At 38.4% G+C, this 13,050-nt stretch overlaps 1 protein-coding gene across 4 annotated transcripts in view; it reads right to left on the bottom strand.

Moving 5' to 3' along the window:
- The window catches only part of WDR72 (WD repeat domain 72), a 305,723-nt gene that overhangs the window by 289,845 nt on the left and 2,828 nt on the right, over positions 1–13,050 (bottom strand). The gene's annotated exons all lie outside the window — the stretch shown is intronic.

The raw sequence follows: 13,050 nt of genomic DNA, 5'->3' as shown, positions 1-13,050 counted from the left end.
TTGAAAGTGATGCGAGGAATCTGACACCATGCCTGATGAATAGCACTGTCCAGTTCTGTGAGATTTGATGGTTGTGGAACCAGCTGCCTGGTGGTTCTTTTAACTTCGTCCCACAAATGCTCAATTGGATTGAGATCTGGTGATTGTAGGGGCCACCTAAGCAAGGTAAAGTCTCCCTCATGTTCTTGAAACCACTTCTGCACAATACAAGCACCGTGGCATGGCGCATTGTCTTGTTGGAAGAAGCCATCTCCTTTGGGATACACCATCAACATGATAGGATGAACTTGACCAGCAACAATACTTAGGTATGTTGTGCTATTCAGATGTTGTTCCACACGAATTAAAGGGCCCAAATCATGCCAGGAAAACATGGCCCAAACCATAACACTGCCCCCACCAGCTTGAAGGGTTGTACTCATGCATATGGGGTGCATGCTTTCATGATGTTTCCGCCAAATTCTCACTCTGCCATCTGCATGATGCAACTGGAAATGTGATTCATCGGTCCACATGACTTTTTTTCAATGCTCGACTGTCTAATCCTTGTGTTCCTGTGCAAATTGGAGACGTTTTATCTTGGTAACTGCAGACAGCAAAGGTGTTCGAACAGGCCTTCAGCTTCCATATCCCATAAGATGCAGTGTACGGCTAATTTGCCTACAAACGTCCGGTGGTCATAATAATCTGGCCACTCACATTCAAATATATCCCACGTTCAAAGGCTGTTAAATCGTGTTGTTTACCCATATCTTCAGAAAAAAATCACTCCTACTGTCGTGGTAAACAACCTGCTTCCCTATTTATAATGGTCTGGCCCTCTACAACTTCAGCATGAAATTATAGCTAATTTTTTAAAAATAGATTTTGTTGATTTTTTACAGAGAGGAAGGGAGAGAGAGAGAGATAGTTAGAAACATCGATGAGAGAGAAACATTGATTCAGCTGCCTCTTGCACACCCCCTACTGGGGGTGTGCCCGCAACCCGGGTACATGCCCTTGACCGGAATCGAACCCAGGACCCTTCAGTCCTCAGGCCGATGCTCTATCCTCTGAGCCAAACCGGTTAGGGCGAAATTATAGCTAATTTGCCTACAAATGTCAGGTGGTCATAATAATCTGGCCACTCCGTGTATATTCCACCAATTTTCCTGCAGTGGCTTTAATACTATGTAACAGCATAGTTCGGTGCTCTGGACACGTATTAGCGCTATGGGAACACAGGTAAGAGTGTGTTGTGACCTGTAAGAGTATCTGGTGTTTCATCAACTTTCCTATCCATTTGACTTTTGTCTCATTCTTCAATAATATGTAATCTCTCAAAACTCTTTTCATATAAATACCTGTTATTTTGTTATTTCTTAATACAGTGGGGCCTTGACTTACGAGTTTAATTCGTTCAGTGACGGAGCTCGTAACTCAAATTACTCGTATGTCAAATCAACAGTGAACGAGTGAGACACATGATGCTGGGCTGATGTTGTGGTGTTCACTGTGACGTTCGCTGAGCCAACTAGCGGTGGGGTATCTGAAGCTGGCTCATAACCCGAATTTTAGCTCACAACTCAAAGAAAAAAATCGGCCAAGAGACGGCTCGTATCTCGAAAAAAGTCGTTAGTCAGGACACTTGTAAGTCAAGGCCCCACTGTAGTGTAATGAAAAATAATTTTAAGATAAAAGATTATTTAACATTTAGTAATTAATAAAGTGTGTATAATAAAGTTGATTTTGATACAGTTTAATTTTATATAAAGACAAATTCAATTTATATCTAACTATAAAATAAAGCATAATATTAAATTTAAACATTATTTAAATATTACATATTTAAATATAGATAGAAATTAAGGTACATATCAAATAAGACCAGCACTGCATTTGTGCCATAATGCTTAGATTCCCTTTTATGGCTAATAAAGTAAAAAATCCATTTTATAATCTTCACATTTTTTTTCTAAATAAGAGAGGTTTCATCCTGTTACTTGCCAATCATTGTTTGAATGATTTTCAGTCATTCAAAATGCATGAATGTGTGAATTTTTTCCTTCTAGAAAAAGCCATATTCAATGAAATCATTATGATTTTCCTCATTTTAGTATTGATTTTTAAAGTACTAGTTACAACTTGATGTTTTACATAAGGATTTTTATCAAATGAATGTACCTTATAGATTGAAGGAACACCTTGTAGTGAATGTGAAGAATACTTACTATTTTCATTTTCACTGATACAGGATTTCAACAATAGAAGTCTTTGTGCTTCCTATAACCTATGATGTTAATTAAATAAATCAGAGCCTCCCAACCTTATGCCATGGCACATACTGCATCATAAATAGTTGATACAAAGGGTGAGAGAAACAGACACCCTCAACCCAGTGTGTGTACAAAGAGTCTTTTTTCTATATTTATGTTTTGGTGTGGAAAAGAACGGGAAACACTGAGTTAGGTAAAACTTGTCTAGGAACATAAATTATTTAAAGGTATAGAGAGTCCAAACCATAACATGGTTGGAAAAAACATACTGGCAACTAAAAATAGCCATTAACTGCTTCCAGATTTAGTAAATAACGTATAATATAGGTCTGTCCTAAGAAATATTTGGGACATGTGTACACACTCATGCAAAGACTATTTCCTATTGCATGGGACATGCTTACAAAAAATTATTTATTGTTTATCTGAAATCCAAATTGAGCTGGGTATCCTGTGGACATCCTAGGGCCACTGGATACCTTAAACTACAGCCAAAATCCAGACTTGGAGATCACTCTCATCCCCTCCCCTCCTACAAATGGAATGAAGGCTGGAACAGTAACCCAGGAAGAGAGTGGCTGAGCAAGAACCAGAACTAGGCTGTTTACTAATAGTCCACCCAGAACTCTCCCCAATGCACCATGACAAAGTCAAACCAGACTCCCCCACCAGACAGTCTTAATGATCTGCTAAGCAAAACGCTTTGTTATTTTGGTGCTTACCTAAAACAACTGTTTAAATATAATAAACAAAAAACAAAAAGTCAAGCAAAACAGCAACAATAAAACTTCTTATGCATTCAGGCTCCAATATAGCCACCATTACCCTTCAAAAACCTAGACTAACACTTTCTAGCCCTTTTTCCATAAATACAGTATCTGGCAAGTGCAAGAAAAGATAGCGCACCATTAATTACAGTCTTATCCTCCTTCTCACCTTCATCTTCTTCCCTGTCACAATTTGTTTTCATCTCTCTGACTTAGGTGAGGCTAACAGAATGCTGAGCATGATGCAAATGTGGTTTTGTGGCTGGTGTCTACTGGACGTTGGAATTGTTTGCCTGGTTACAAATAGCTTTCTTCAGGGACACACCCAGACATTGAGTCTCTGCCTCACCAGCCTCAGAGACACAGACAAATTTCAACCCCATAGATTGAAGACTGCCAAACAAAAAACACCATGGATGGAGACCTCAGTTACCAGGAATAACAATAGCTTCCTGAACAAGGTAACACCTGTGAGGAAAGTAAAAATAGCCTAGCAGTTAACAATACAAGCTTTGAAATAAGATCTGTGTTAAATTCTCAGGTCTGCTACTTAAGAGTTGTGTGACCTCTCTGAAATTAGAGAGAAATCCCAGCTGCTTCTTCGAAACTCAGACCTGAATGTTGTAAGTGAAACAAATTACTTCACGTTCCTGGCTTCATGAAAGATAAAGTGGTCATCTAGAGGTCAGAGAGAGTTTTGTTTCTAAGTGTAGAGTTTAGGTTAAAAGAGTTTGGAGTGTTAAAATTCATCAAAATGTACACTTTAAATGGGTGTAGTTTATTATATGTAAATTACACTTTAATAAAGTTGAAAAAATAGAGAGACAGGAGACCAAAGTTTGGATACTGTCACAGAGCTAGCTAGTCTAAGTGTTAATAAATTGGGAGGGCAAAGAACAAGGAGTAGAAGTAAGCTGGAGAGAAAGTATCTGGGTATAAGATAAGGCAGAGTAAGGGCTACTTTAACTACAGGGGAATATGAAGCAAACAGCCTCAGGGTTCCAAGCACACTGGGTGGGGTCTCAGAAGAAGGAAGCTCTATCCCCCAAAAGCTGTCTGCAGGTGCTCTGGAACAGGGGTCCTCAAACTTTTTAAACAGGGGGCCAGTTCACTGTCCCTCAGACCGTTGGAGGGCCGGACTATAGTTTTAAAAAAAACTATGAACAAATTCCTATGCACACTGCACATATCTTATTTTGAAGTAAAAAAACAAAACAGGAACAAATACAATATTTGTATTTGCATGTGGCCCGTGGGCCGTAGTTTGAGGACCCCTGCTCTGGAAGCAAAAGACAGGTTGTAATCAGATCACTTCTGAGAAAAAGTAAAAAAAATAGATAAATTCATAATAAATAAACACTCTATGGTTTCTACAAAGTCAAAGGCTGCCCAAGGCATATTTGAATAACACATAAAATTCCACCTGGTCTGCCCAGTGAAGCATGACTATTTCAGAATTAACCCTTAACCAGTACCAACTCCACACGCCTCCAAAAATGTTATTGAGTGATTTGATTAACTGGTACTTAAGAATTTCTAGAAAGTAAAGTATTTTAGGTAAGGAATAGGTAAAATAATGCAGAGAGCAAGGGAAGAATTAAATAGATATGCAAATTAATCCTGAACTCAAAACACCCATGATCTGGAACGTGTATAAAGCAAACGATATCACATCCCTTTCACTATACAGGTGGAATTTCCATCACAGTTCTCAGCAACACCCAGGCTTGTGAGAGATTTTCACAAAGTACTGAATTACCTTTAAATTTCACCTCCTTGGTCATTAAGCTGTAGTTTAACAGAAGTCACTCAACTAAATTAATACCAAGTGTGTTTCATTGACAGTCATTGTTAAAGAGATAGCACTAGGGTAATTAAAGAGAAATGAGGACAGTTCATTTCTTTCTGGGTGGCTCCTTTATTTGTCAGTGAACAACTTCATGGATTTCTAATCTATTTCTAAAAATCTTAGTTGTAGGCTTTAAGAAGTGAATATGTTTTCTTTTAGTTTATTCTACAAGAAACATGATGAATTTTACAAAATCTCTTTTTTTAACTGAAAGGCATTTAATATGACCAAAAACACCACTATTCTTGTCCATTCTTAAATAAATCCAATAAATATTTATTGAAAACCAAATGTATTGAAGGAAGTCGGTTGGGCTACAGAGAGCACAAAGAACAGAAAAAAAAAATAATCCCTGACCTCAAAGTATTTAAATTGAGTCATCTTACTATTCATTTTAACTAAGTATTCATACTATTAGATAAAAAAAAAACAAAGCATTTTTGTGTGAATTCTGTAAACCCATTTCCAATCTTGAGTGATTTTTTTTTTTTGCTGTATTTAAGTATAATCTGTAAAACTATTTGCCTAACATTACTTCAAATTAACTCACTTTGTTTTAAGTATTAACTTATTTAATAATAAGTTAAGATATCTAAGAGTCTCTTTAAAATTATTTCAATCATTATTATTCACAAAACCAAGGAATATGATGTGCTGGATAGATTTTTTTCAAAATACAAATTAAAATAACTACTTGTGTAAGTACTGATCTTACTTGTGGTAAAAGTTTGCTGTGCACTACCTAAAATCATATTGGGAAACATATCTCTAATCCATTCCCATAGTGAATTCTTTTCCTCCAATTTTAAACAAACAATTCCTTGCCCCAAAGCACTCTTAGTTGATGATTCTTCCTTCCAATTAACCAAGAAAATCCAGCACTTAGAAATTAGTGAACTTCCTTTCATCACTTCAATATTCTGTATCTTTTCCTTATTTTAAGCCTAGTTTTCTAAGATAGACATGCTAATCTTCCATAATAACATTTTTATCTTTACCCCAAATTTCATCTTCTGTCACTTCAGTTGCTCCATTTATCAACCCTTTCTTGTATCTTCAACTGGTCTCCCTTTTCCTTGGCTTCTTTGCCTTTACTTTTATACATTTAGTTAACAAATATTTATTGAGTATTTACTATGTGCCAGAGACTATGCAAAATTCTAGGGATGTGGACCTGAAAGTTAAAGACAGTCACAAACCTCACGGAGCTCACTGCCATCTAAGGAGACAGGCATGTCCTGAGTCTCCACAGGTGTGATCAGTAAACTAAATGCAAGAGTGTTTGGGGAGAAAACATGGGTGGAGTTTGAAACCAAACAAGGAAAAATTCCCCCAGGGAGATAAAATTAAATGTTATATACTGTCTGGTTTTGTGACCCAGCAAGTTCCTAGTTAATTTAAACTTTATTTTACTCAGCCATGAAATGCAAATAATATCTATCTTATCCGGCTATAGTAAGACTGAGAAGAAAATATGTACCCAGTGGTGAGGCCCGAGAGGTCATTAGCCTGGATTGGAATGCCAACTCTACTATTCTATGTCCTTGGGTAGGTAGGTTACTTTACAACTGCATACTGGTTTCTCCTCAATAAAATATAAGTAAATGACAATATCAATCTAATAGGGTTGATATGAAAGTGGGACAATCTAGGTAAATTTTTAGAGAGTTAGCATTCAATGAAGTTAGCTGCTGTTATTAGCAGGTATTTTTAATCTCAAAATATGTGTACAAATCCTACTAAGTAAATAGCAGTACAACAAATGGAATCTTGTCATTTATAATGCTTCATTTTATTATAATTTAAAGAAAAGTCTATTTATTAGCAAATTAAGCAGGGGAGATGAAGATAGAATTATATAGGTATCAAGCTGGTAAAGTAGAGCAAAGTCTACCACTTTCCCATCTGTTACTGTTGGATCGAGCCCACTCCAAAATTCATATGTTGAAGTCCTAAGCCCCAGAACTTCAAAGTGTGACTTTATTTGGAAATTAGGTCATTGTAAATATAATTAATTAAATAAAGATGAGGTCATACTGGATTAGGGTGCCCCTTAGTCCAATATGACTGGCAACCATATAAAGCAGGGATGTTTGGAGAAAGACACACATAGGGAGAGAGCGACGTGAAGATGAAGGCTGAGATGAGATGATACTTCTACAAGCCACCTAATGCCAAATACTGCCAGCAAAACACCAGGAAGTAGGGGGCAGGAAGAGAATAGATTCCTCCTCAGAGCCCTCACAAGGACCCAACCATGCTGACACCCTGGCTTCAAGGAATAAATATCCCTACTATCCACATTATAAGTTCCCTGTGAAAAGAATATATTCATTTAATCATTCAACAGGTTGTTATTAAAAGCCCTTGTAAATGAAAAGTAAAATAATTTTTAAAAAACACAGTTTCTAACTCCTAGGAATTCAGAACCTATAAGTCAAGTCATAAATACACAAATAACTGATACAGCGTGAGCTGAGATGAGTATTATCAAAGAACAAGGGCAGAGCTCACTTCATTCCCAATGTTGCTGATGGCATATCCTTTACAATGAGGCTTCTCTCTTACAAATATTCTGTGTTTTTCCATGGGCCATTGTCTCCTTCCTTGGCTCTGACATCTATGTCTCTTCTCCCAACTTCAACACAAGCTGACATTGGAGGTCAGTCCACAGCCATTATGACAATTCTCCTTTCCTCCCAGAATAAACATGAAAGGCACACCCACAGGCAGGCCTATGGATTTATTTAGACAGTCCTATTTGGAGAAGCCTCCCTAATGCCCCTGATTCTGGTGCTTTCTGACTGGACGGAAAACAGGGATCCTCTGCCAATAATCCCACCCTCTCATACACCAGGATCCTGGCAGAAGCTTGACTAAAATAGATTTACATTGAGAAGGCTAAGGATGCAGAATTTCATGGTAGTTTAGAAAGAGTAGTAGAGGGAGGAATAGGACTTGAAGGCCAGAATCCAATGGAACTTTAGTCTTACTGGAATATTCAATTTTTTAAAAGATACATTCTGGGACTTCCAGCCCATCCTAACATTAATTCAAGACATGGGAGGTGAGCTGTTTGCAACCATTCTTCTCATCTTTGTGAATTTCTGTCATGATCAAAGGCAAATCCTAGCTCCTTTTGATACTCCCCTACCTCACTGCTTTATAATTGATTTCCTAGTCCTGGTTCCTCCTACTTTCCCTATTCCAGAACACATCCCCATTCTCTGCCTTAATTGTCCTTTCCCCTTTTCTTAGTCTTAAGACATAGTGTTATAAATTGAATGCATCAAGTTTTTTTTTTTTTCCAAATGGGTAGAATCATGGGTATTCCAGATGTGCTGTCAGTTTTTCCATGCATAATATCACATAACCTGTGCAACCACCATCAGTGTTATTGGGAAATTATGCTTGGTAAATCTAAATCCCTTGGCTTTGATAACATCCTAGATCTGTCTGACTTCAGGGCCCATCCTAGTTCTCAAAGGGGCGGAGAGTGAGTGAATTCACTCAATAATGACACTAGTACCTGTTATAGCTTAGAGTTCCTGTTTGCAGACAGGCCAGCCCAATTATTTTTAAAATCAAAACAAAAACAAAACAAACACAACTGAGTTTCAACCACAGTGGTGGTTAAGATGCCAAATCGCTCTTTACTCTGAGGGTAAATGTATAAGTAGTTTTTTTCTACTTAATCTACAAGACCTATTCATTACAAGTGTAGAAGTGCATGCATGGGCAAGAGTGTTTTCAAAGCACCAGGGCATAAAGCAACAACAAAGCCCATAGTAACACCAGTGCCATGGAACAAGACTCACAGTACAAATTTGAATTTCCACACTGCGATGATTTAATGCAGTGAATGTCACAGAGGTAGCCAAGGGTGACAGGGAAGAGCTTGACTGGACCTATAGGCCGACAGAAACCAGGCAAATGTAGCACTTTCTAATATTCCCGGCCTCTGCTTATTCTAAAGGGGGAAAAAAAGTTCCTGGCAAGGGGGACCTCTATCGTCTCTGCTCTGCTCTGCTCAGTTTCTGCTGGCCAAAGAAGTCACTATCCAGTGATATAAAGAAATTCCCTGAGACATAAATAAATATCCAGCACCCATAGTTTATGGGTATATGTGAAACTGAAAGGTCTGGAAAAGATCCAAGCCATTTTAACTAGCAAAAAAACAGCTAGTAATGCCTGGTTTGTATTTCTTGGAGGAGGGACACCAGAAACACTTATTTCATTCCACACAATAATTCACCACAATCAGAGGGAGCACAGCGAGGGCAACACCATCTCCCAGCTGCTGATTACATCAAGGGCTTGCAGCACAAATTCAATTTTATGATGTTAATCTCAGCCTGCCACTCAGAAATTTTCTCAGAGGGATATGATTTTTCTCTGGATTTCATTGTAAGAATGATTTTCTTCATCCACAATCAATAAAGATATGTTTTCATCAAAAGACTCTATCTTGGTAGAATTCAATTGGCTATTGCAATCCCTTTTGGTGACACAATATTAATTAAAATAGTTTATGTTGGACTTCAACTGGAAAGAGGGGCAGTGAAAATAGCAGCTACTCAGAACATATGTTCTATACACATGAACATGGAGGGCAGAAAATAATTTTCTCCTTCAGTACACAGACATTAGCTATTCAAGAGAGTTTCTCTGACTTGGATTATATCTGTGATCTAACTTAAACAACAACAAGAAGACAGAACAAAGAAAAACGACCACAAAAAATCACTCTTTCTGTATTTATTGTTCAATAGGAAATCAACATGCACATAAAAAGATGCTTCAAATGCTCACCTACCAGTGCCTCAGAGGAGAAGTAAGTACCCTTGTGCTCATGTGACCTGATGAGGCATTAAAAATCACAGTCACTATGTCTCTTAACTAAAAGCATATATAATGCTACTGAAATGTATTTTTATTTTCAGTTTCTAAATAATGATTGCAGTTGAATACACTATTTTTCAAAGCAAGCATCTAGAATTAGCACAGAGTTTTTCACATTTACAAGAGAGAAGAAGCCCGGCTGGTATGGCTCAGAGGTTGAGTGCTGACCCATGAGCCAAGAGGTCCCAGGTTTTATTCTCAGGCAGGGAATGTGCCCAGGCTCAATCCCCGGTAGGAGGAGGCAGCCAATCAATGATGTTTCTCATTGATGTTTCTACCTGTCTATCCCTCTCCCTTCCTCTATCTCTAAAAATCAATAAAAACATTTTTTTAAAGAGAAAATTATAAAATGTGTTACAAAAAAATAAGTAAATTTTGTTTCAACAGTGGTTCCAAACATAGTGGTTAATTTGCTTAACAAGTATTTACAAAGCACCGACCATGTGCCTAACTCTGGTCACCCCTTGAGACTGAGAGGAAGGCTCCAGTCCCCGTCAACTCACAGTGAGAACGGCTGAGGCCTGATTCCTACAAGGCTTATGGAGCACTCATGGGAGGCTGTACTTAAACCCGGCTAGGGAGAGGATCAAAGAGGGCTTCTCAGGGAGGACTTTAATTACTGTAATAGTCAGCTGGTAATTTGCATTCACATTAAAAAATGCTTAAGGTAAGCTTGGTCTCTAACCAGGTCTCTACAGATGGAAGCTTTTCATTTTCATAGGCTTGAAATCACCCATCCATTATATCAGTGGTTCTCAACCTTCTGGCCCTTTAAATACAGTTCCTCATGTTGTGACCCAACCATAAAATTATTTTCGTTGCTACTTCATAACTGTAATGTTGCTACTGTTATGAATCGTAATGTAAATATCTGATATGCAGGATGGTCTTAGGTGACCCTTGTGAAAGGGTCGTTCGACCGCCATAGGGGTACCGACCCACAGGTTGAGAACCGCTGCATTATATCTTAAAGTGAGAGGGTGGTAATGAACTGTTAAAAGATTTTATTTGAGCCCTAACCGGGTTGGCTCAGTGGATAGAGCGTCAGCCTGTGGACTCAAGAGTCCCAGGTTCGATTCCGGTCAAGGGGATGTACCTTGGTTGCGGGCACATCCCCCAGTAGGGTGTGTGCAGGAGGTAGCTGGTTGATGTTTCTCCCTCATTGATGTTTCTAACTCTCTATCCTTCTCCCTTCCTCTCTGTAAAAAATGAATAAAATATATTTTAAAAAAAGATTTTATTTGAGCAAAAATAGATTTGAATCAGGCAGCACCAAACTGTAAGAGGTTAGGAGAGCAGCACCAATAAGATGAGCTCAGAGAAAGATTTTATAGAGGAAAGGCAGAAGCAAAGTAAGGAGATTATTTCTTGGCTATAGCTAAAATGTGACGTATATATAGGCATGCTTTCTAACTGAGCATGTGTGGGAATGTCCACACCTGAACATGTGATGAGAAAGCTCACCTCAATGTTTATGCATGAGTTTCCCTGAATGAAGATAAATTCCATCCTTTGTTCAGCGACAAACCAATTTGGGAAAGTCTCTCTCTCTCTCTCTCTCTCTCTCTCTCTCTCTCTCTCTCTCACACACACACACACACACACACACACACACACGTCGTTGTCTGCAGGCTTGCAGTACAGTACCTTCATTCTCATAAAATCCTCTCAGAGTGGTCTTTTTGCAACTATTGCACCAGATTCAGTCTGGTAAAAGAATCTTTAAAACTGGAACTAAACTTTAACTCCTTTTGAGACAGGACAGTAAGCTAGAAAAATTCCTTAGCAAGTGAAATGGGGAAACTGAGACAGATGGCTAAACAAGGCTGAGGAATTTACAGCCAGCTAATAATCACAAGGTCTTATCTTCCCTAACCACCCACACTTAGAAGCAAGTGGTTTTGCTCTGGCCAAGTCAGTCAGTTGATTAGAGCATCCTCCAGATATGCCAAGGTTTCAGGTGTGATACCCAGTCAGGGCACATACAAAAATTAACAAATGAATGCACAAATAAGTGGAACAACAACTTGGTCTCTCTCTCTCTCTCTCTCTCTCTCTCTCTCTCTCTCTCTCTCTCTCCTTTCCTCTCTATAAAAATCAATAAATAAAAACTTTTATAAAAAGCAAGTGGTTTATTCCAGACCATGCAAGGGCAGACCTGCCTCCGCTGGTCCCTTTCAGTTGACAGTTTGAGCCTCGCCTGGTGGATATTTAGAACTTCTCAACTCTCACCTTTCCTTCTACTCCCTTGATCAGAGCTTTTATCACCGCAGTAATTATTCCTGTCTGTTACCTGAACTATACTATGAATGCTTAGAGGGCAGGAACATATCCCTTTTACCTTTGCATTCTACCATCAGGTAGTTTAACATATACAAAACATATGAAAAAAATGCTGAGAGGCAAGTCAAAATGTTTTAGTTACGAATAAATATGATATGCCTCCAAGAGTTGCCTCTTTTTTCTTCCCTGAGACAAGTCAGTGTGTAAATGGTCATCTTGAGTGTAGCTCTAAAGTCTGCACAAAAAGCAAGAGACAAATGTAGAAAAAATATCCTTGGTTATAGAAGTGCATTCTAATTTCTACTAAAGCAGCCAAAAACCTTGCTGGGCCCTCACAACCCACTGCTGACTCAGGGGAAACATACAGTCAATTAGCCATGAGGTTGATTAATTACAACTTCCTCATCCTGTACTTGCTTATTTTTTAAAAACTCATACATAGAACTTGACATTTTTTTCAGGTTAATTGTCATCTTGTTAAAGTAAAAGAGGGGAGAGGTCAGTGTTGAAAACAAGTAATTCTTACTGTAAAGAGAAAACCACAGGCCCAAAATGGTGTCACTCTTGCTGAAAAGCCCAGATACCAAGCCTAGATTTAATACCTAATCTAATTGAAGTTTGAACACTCCCAGACACACAATATTAATCAGCTTGGAATTTTCTGGTCAACACCAATGAGGTAATCTGTTATATGCACCCTCTCCATCCCCCTGCCCCCCACCACAGTATGGACAGAGTCAATTTGCATGATAAAAACCTTCCCCAAGAAACCTTGTCCTTGCCCAAAAGTATTCCTTCTTTATTCTGTTAATAACTCCCCCTACCCTTCTTCCCATAAAGACCTTCCATTTTGAGAACCTTTAAGAGCACTCCTAGTTGCTAGATGGGATGCTGACCCATTCATGAATCTCCTAATACAGTGATGGCGAACCTTTTGAGCTTGGCATGTCAGCATTTTGAAAAACCCTAACTTAACTCTGGTGCCTTGTCACAT

This window comes from Myotis yumanensis, unplaced genomic scaffold (assembly GCF_028538775.1).
Source record: "Myotis yumanensis isolate MYYU_CA2020_CCGP unplaced genomic scaffold, mMyoYum1.0.hap1 SCAF_1, whole genome shotgun sequence".
NCBI classification, from domain to species: Eukaryota; Metazoa; Chordata; class Mammalia; order Chiroptera; family Vespertilionidae; genus Myotis; species Myotis yumanensis.
Note: the sequence above shows the minus strand (reverse complement) of the source record. Positions and strands in the feature narration are given on the sequence as shown.